We start from the raw sequence: 6,423 nt of genomic DNA on the forward strand, positions 1-6,423 counted from the left end.
CTCTGAGAAATCATATTGACTTGCTGAGTCAATATTTTGTTCTGAGCCAATATGGCATTCAGAGTATCAATCTCAAGAACTCCTTTCTTCAGACTTGTCCCATTATTCACAGGATTCCTTTCAGAGGTGTACATGAATTGGTTATTTGAAACCATTTCAATGAGTTCCTGAGCTTCTGCAGGCGTCTTCTTCAGATGAAGAGATCCTCCAGCAGAGCTGTCCAATGACATCTTGGATAGTTCAGACAGACCATCATAGAAGATACCTATGATGCTCCATTCTGAAAGCATGTCAGAAGGACACTTTCTAATCAAGTGCTTGTATCTTTCCCAAGCTTCATAGAGGGATTCACCTTCCTTCTGTCTGAAGGTTTGGACCTCCACTCTAAGCTTGCTCAATTTTTGAGGTGGAAAGAACTTTGCCAAGAAGGCATTGACTAGCTTTTCCCAAGAGTTCAGGCTTTCTTTAGGTTGTGAATCCAACCATGTTCTAGCTCTGTCTCTTACAGCAAAGGGAAATAGCATAAGCTTGTAGACCTCGGGATTAACCCCATTGGTCTTGACAGTGTCACAGATTTGCAAGAATTCAGCTAAGAACTGATGAGGATCTTCCAATGGAAGTCCATGAAACTTGCAATTTTGTTGCATCAGAGAAACTAATTGAGGCTTAAGCTCAAAGTTGTTTGCTCCAATGGCAGGAATTGAGATGCTTCTCCCATAGAAGTCGGGAGTAGGTGCAGTAAAGTCACCAAGCACCTTTCTTGCATTGTTGGCATTGTTGTTGTTTTTGACTGCCATGTCTTCTTCTCATTTGAAAAGTTCTGTTAGGTCCTCTATAAAGAGTTGTACTTTAGCTTCTTTTAGCTTTCTCTTCAAGGTCCTTTCAAGGTCAGGATCAGCTTCAACAAGAATGCCATTGTCCTTACTCCTGCTCATATGAAAAGAGAGGAGAAGAAAATATGGAATCCTCAATGTCACAGTATAGAGATTCCTTGAGGTGTCAGAGGAAAATAAAAATAGAAGGATGAGGTAGAGAAGAGAGAATTCGAACTTATCAAGAGGGACAGAGTTTGAATTGCTGATAACGGAGAAGTGTTAGTCCTTTAAATAGAAGGATTTGAGAAGAGGGGAAGAATTTTCGAAATTAAAGTAAAAAGATTTTGAAATAATTAAAAGAAATTTTGAAAATTTGGTAAATGATTTTTGAAAACTAAGATTGGGAAAGAAATTAAGTGATTTTTGGAAAAGATTTTGAAATTAGAAATAAAAAAGATATGATTAAAAATTAATTTTGAAAAAGATGTAATTAAAAAGATATGATTGAGAAGATATGATTGAGAATCAAATTAAAAAGAGAAATTTTTAAAATTAGAGTTGATTACTTGACTAACAGGAAATTAAAAGATATTATTCTAGAATTAAAATTTGATCCTTTCTTAATAAGCAAGTAACAACTTGAAAATTTTGAGTTAAATCATTAATTGTAGCAAGGATTTTCGAAAATAATAATAATTTAAAAAATGGAAAGAAATTGATTTTGAAAAGATATGATTAAAGAGATATGATTTGAAAAAGATTTGATTTTGAAAAATTATGAATATTTGAAAATAAAATCTTCCCTCTAGTGTCCTCCTGGCATTAAACGCCCAGAATGGCATCCATTTTGGCATTTAATGCCCAAAATGCTACCTTTTTGGGCGTTTTAATGCCCAGCCAGGTACCCTGGCTGGCGTTTAAACGCCAGTTTTCCTTCCACACTAGGCGTTTTGAATGCCCAGCTTTTTCTCTATAATTCCTCTACTGCATGTTCTGAATCTTCAATTCTCTGTATTATTGACTTGAAAAGACATGGGTGGAAAACTAAGATTAAACAAATAATGCATGCAGGACACCAAACTTAGAAGTTTGTATACTAAGGACTATAACAATTTGAAAATGCATATGAGAAACAATAAAAGACACAAAACAAGAGAATTTAAAGATCAGAGCAAGGAAATCATCAAGAACAACTTGAAGATCAATGAAGAACATAATGCTTGTAAATTTCTAAAATTAGAATAATGCAATTGACACCAAACTTAAGATTAGACACTAGACTCAAACATAAAATATTTTTTATTTTAAGATTTTATAAATTTTTTTTTGTAATTTTTTTCGAAAATTAAGTGGAAAAAGAGAAAAAAGGACTTCAAAATTCTTAATGAGAATTCCAGGAATCATGCAATGTTAGTCTAAAACACCGGTTCAGGAATTAGACATGGCTTACTAGCCAGCCAAGCTTTCAGTGAAAGCTTCGGTCTAAAACACTAGACATGGCCAATGGCCAGCCAAGCCTTAGCAGATCATTACTTTCAACAGCAAGATTGATAGAAATCAACAAGCTCTTGTGATGATAAGTTGAAACCTCGGTCCAAAAGTTTAGACATGGTTTCACAACCAGCCAGACTTCAACAAATCATCATGAAACTCTAGAAGTCATTCTTAAAAACTCTTAGGAACAAAATGGAAATACATTTTATTTTTTTTTTTGAAATTTTCGAAAATTAAAAGGTAAAAAGCTTAAACATAAAATAAAATTACCTAATCTGAGCAACAAGATGAACCGTCAATTGTCCAAACTCGAACAATCCCTGGCAATAGCGCCAAAAACTTGGTGCACGAAATTGTGATCATCAATGGTGCCAACATCATGGTACGCACAATTGTAATCTCAACTCTTTGTCACAACTCCGCACAACTAACCAGCAAGTGCACTGGGTCGTCCAAGTAATAAACCTTACGTGAGTAAGGGTCGATCCCACGGAGATTGTCGGCTTGAAGCAAGCTATGGTCATCTTGTAAATCTCAGTCAGGCATATTCAAATGGTTATGGAGAATTGATAATTAAAATATGAACAAAACATAAAATAAAGATAGAGATACTTATGCAATTCATTGGTAAGAATTTCAGATAAGCGTATGGAGATGCTTTGTTCCTTCTGAACCTCTGCTTTCCTATTGCCTTCTTCCAATCATTCATACTCCTTTCTATGGCAAGCTGTATGTTGGGTTTCACCGTTGTCAATGGCTACCTCCCGTCCTCTCAGTGAAAATGTTCCAAATGCGTTGTCACCGCATGGCTAATCAGCTGTTGGTTCTCGATCATGTTGGAATAGGATCCATTGATCCTTTTGCGTCTGTCACTACGCCCAACACTCGCGAGTTTGAAGCTCGTCACAGTCATCCCTTCCCTGATCCTACTCGGAATACCACAGACAAGGTTTAGACTTTTCGGACCTCAGAAATGGCCGCCAATTGATTCTAGCCTATACCATGAAGGTTCTAATCTTAGATTAGAAACCTAAGAGATACACATTCAAGCTTGTTTGCATGTAGAACGGAAGTGGTTGTCAGGCACATGTTCATAGGTGAGAATGGTGATGAGTGTCACAGATCATCACATTCATCACGTTGAAGAACGAATGGATATCTTAGAATAGAAATAGGCTTGAGTTGAATAGAAAAACAATAGTACTTTGCATTAATTCATGAGGAACAGCAGAGCTCCACACCTTAATCTATCGTGTGTAGAAACTCCACCGTTGAAAATACATAAGAACAAAAGGGTCTAGGCATGGCCGTGAGGCCAGCCCCCAAACGTGAAAAGGTCTATGAAAGTATGAAAATACAATAGCAAAAGGTCCTATTTATAGAAAACTAGTAGCCTAGGGTTACAAAAATAAGTAATTAATGCAGAAATCTTCTTCTGGGCCCACCTGGTGTGTGCTTGGACTGAGCATTGAAGCTTTCATGTGTAGAGACTTTTCTTGGAGTTAAACGCCAGCTTTTGTGCCAGTTTGGGCGTTTAACTCCAACTTTTATGCCAGTTCTGGCGTTTTGACGCCAGAATTTCTATGATAACTTGGAACACCGATTTGGGCCATTAAATCTCGAGCAAAGTATGAACTATTATATAATGCTAGAAAGTCCAAGATGTCTACTTTCCAACGCAATTAAGAGCGCGCCAATTGGACTTCTGTAGCTCCAGAAAATCCACTTCGAGTGCAGAGAGGTCAGAATCCAACACCATCTGTAGTCCTTTTTCAGCCTCTGAATCAGATTTTTGCTCAGGTCCCTCAATTTCAGCCAGAAAATACTTGAAATCACAGAAAAATACACAAACTCATAGTAAAGTCCAGAAATGTAATTTTTATTTAAAAACTAATAAAAACATAATAAAAACTAACTAAAATATACTAAAAACAATGCTAAAAAGCGTATAAATTATCCGCTCATCAGTGTTGTTGATTTTGCTCCTAACAATATTGCCCACATTGTTGGGAACGAAAATCTTGGCTTCTCATTGCTAATGTTTTCTAGAGCTTTTATCAAACTCTTCCAAAACATTTTTTAATAACCATATCTTGTTTCATATTGGCCTTTGAAAAAAGAATTAAATCATCTGCGAAGCATAGAGTGAGAAGGTTCTTATCATCCTTCTTAAGGTGGATCGGTTCTTAAAATTTGTGCTCACAAGCAGCACTGATTAATTGTGATAACTTTTTAATGCATTGGACAAAAATTTAGGATGAAATTGGGTCTCCTTGGCGAATGTTCTTAGTTGGCGTAAATTCTCCCAAGGCCTCTCCATTCCATAGAATCCTCATTTCAGCCATTGAGATACAAGTATGTTATGTTTGTTTACAGACATGAGACACTGAGACAGAGACACAAAATCATATTTGGCAGATGGGATATGGATATAGATATTATGTCGAGAGACATTGAATTAGAGAAAAGACACAAAGACACTAACAAAATATACAACTTATTTTTTTAATTTTTTTACAATTATATTTTTATCATTATATTTTATCCTAATATTTTTGTATGAAAAAAAAAGAGAAAACTAGAATTTCATAATTTGTTTTTGTATGAAAAAAGAGAGTAAATTAGAATTTTATAATTTGTTCTTTCTTATATTCAGTTTAACACCAAACAAGATATAAGAATATTAATTTTTTTGTCTCTGTCCTTAGTTTTGATGCGTGTGCATCTTGTACCCTTTTCCCCTGAGTTTTCTAGTCATTTTTAGTTAGAATTTATTAGGTTTTATTATATTTTAGTGCAAAAATTCTCTTTGGATGCTACTTTGAGTTTTTGTGGTGTTTTTTTTATTTCAGGTGAAATTTGGGCGAATTTGGCAAAGTTTTGTGCAAAAACAAAGGAAGAAAGTGGATGTTGTCAACCCTGACCTCCTTGCATTCTAACGAGCATAACTTAAGCTACAAGGATCCAATTGACACGGTTCAAACAGAGTTAGAAAGCTAACTTTCAAAGCTTTCCAACAATATATAATAGTCTATATTTTTCTTCAGGAATTACTGCCAATTACGGCGTTAAACGCCGAGCCTAGCATTTAGCACCCAGGAAGGACAGAACCAGCGCCCAAGCATTGCAAAATCTGGTGCTGAACGCCACCAAAGTGGCGCCAAATGCCTACAACAGCCCCGGACCCGAGAAATTTTCATAATTAATGAAGATTTGAGGACACCAAGCTTAAATTACAAGGAGGATCATTAGTTAGAGAGTCGTTAAGAAAAGATTTGATTTGATTAGATTTGATTTTATTTTTATTTAGTTTTAGTTTGAATGATTAGATATGATTTCGTTTTGATTTATTTTGAATTTGAATTCTAGGTTTAGTCTTAGAGGTTCTACTATATATAGGGGACTTCCTTCCTCCCCAAGGGGTAACACCTCCCGAAGGGGATCCTCTCCTCTTCCGGACATTCATACTTTTCTCTGCTAGGGTTTATTTTCTCCATGAGCCACTAAACCTCTATTGTTAAGGTTAGGAGCTCTGTTTATTTCTATGGATTAATATTATTACTTTTCTATTTTAATTAATGTATTGATTCAGTTTCAATGATTGTTTTCGTTCTTCATCTTATGAATCTGAGTGGAACGAGAGTATGACCCTTATTTTACATGAGTTCTTGTGATTCTCGATAGAGTTATCTTGCTTGAACAACATCTTGAAAATAAATTCCTCCTAAATTATTAATTACCTGAACTAATTGGAATATGTTAAATATAATCCTGTTAGCTTTAGGTAATTAGCCATAAATTGCCATGGAATGAATCATGCATTGTTAAAATAGTTGGTAAGAACTTTTAATCCTGCAAAGTGAACATCTCCGAAACCTTAACTATTTTCTCTCACTGTTTTTACCCCCAAACCTTTTATTTGCTTTCTTTATTCTCTTGTTTATTGTTTTATGTGAATTACACCATCAAATAACTTTTTCTGTTCGCCTAACTAAGCCAATTGGATAACCATTGTTGCTTAATTCATCAGTCCTCATGGAAACGACCCTCACTCACCAGAGATATTGCTTGGACGACCTGGTGCATTTGCCGGTTCAGTTGTGGATATTCTCAA

General features: G+C 35.4%; 1 non-coding gene across 1 annotated transcript; it reads left to right on the forward strand.

Annotated features, from left to right (window-relative positions):
- Positions 1-284: 284 nt before the first annotated feature.
- On the forward strand, positions 285-392 carry LOC148576164 (small nucleolar RNA R71). Its single transcript, XR_015903418.1, has one exon. It is a non-coding gene; the product is annotated as a small nucleolar RNA R71 (small nucleolar RNA).
- Positions 393-6,423: the final 6,031 nt, after the last annotated feature.

This window comes from Arachis ipaensis, chromosome B1 (genome assembly GCF_059453495.1).
Source record: "Arachis ipaensis isolate K30076 ecotype BB chromosome B1, ASM5945349v1, whole genome shotgun sequence".
Classification (NCBI taxonomy): Eukaryota; Viridiplantae; Streptophyta; class Magnoliopsida; order Fabales; family Fabaceae; genus Arachis; species Arachis ipaensis.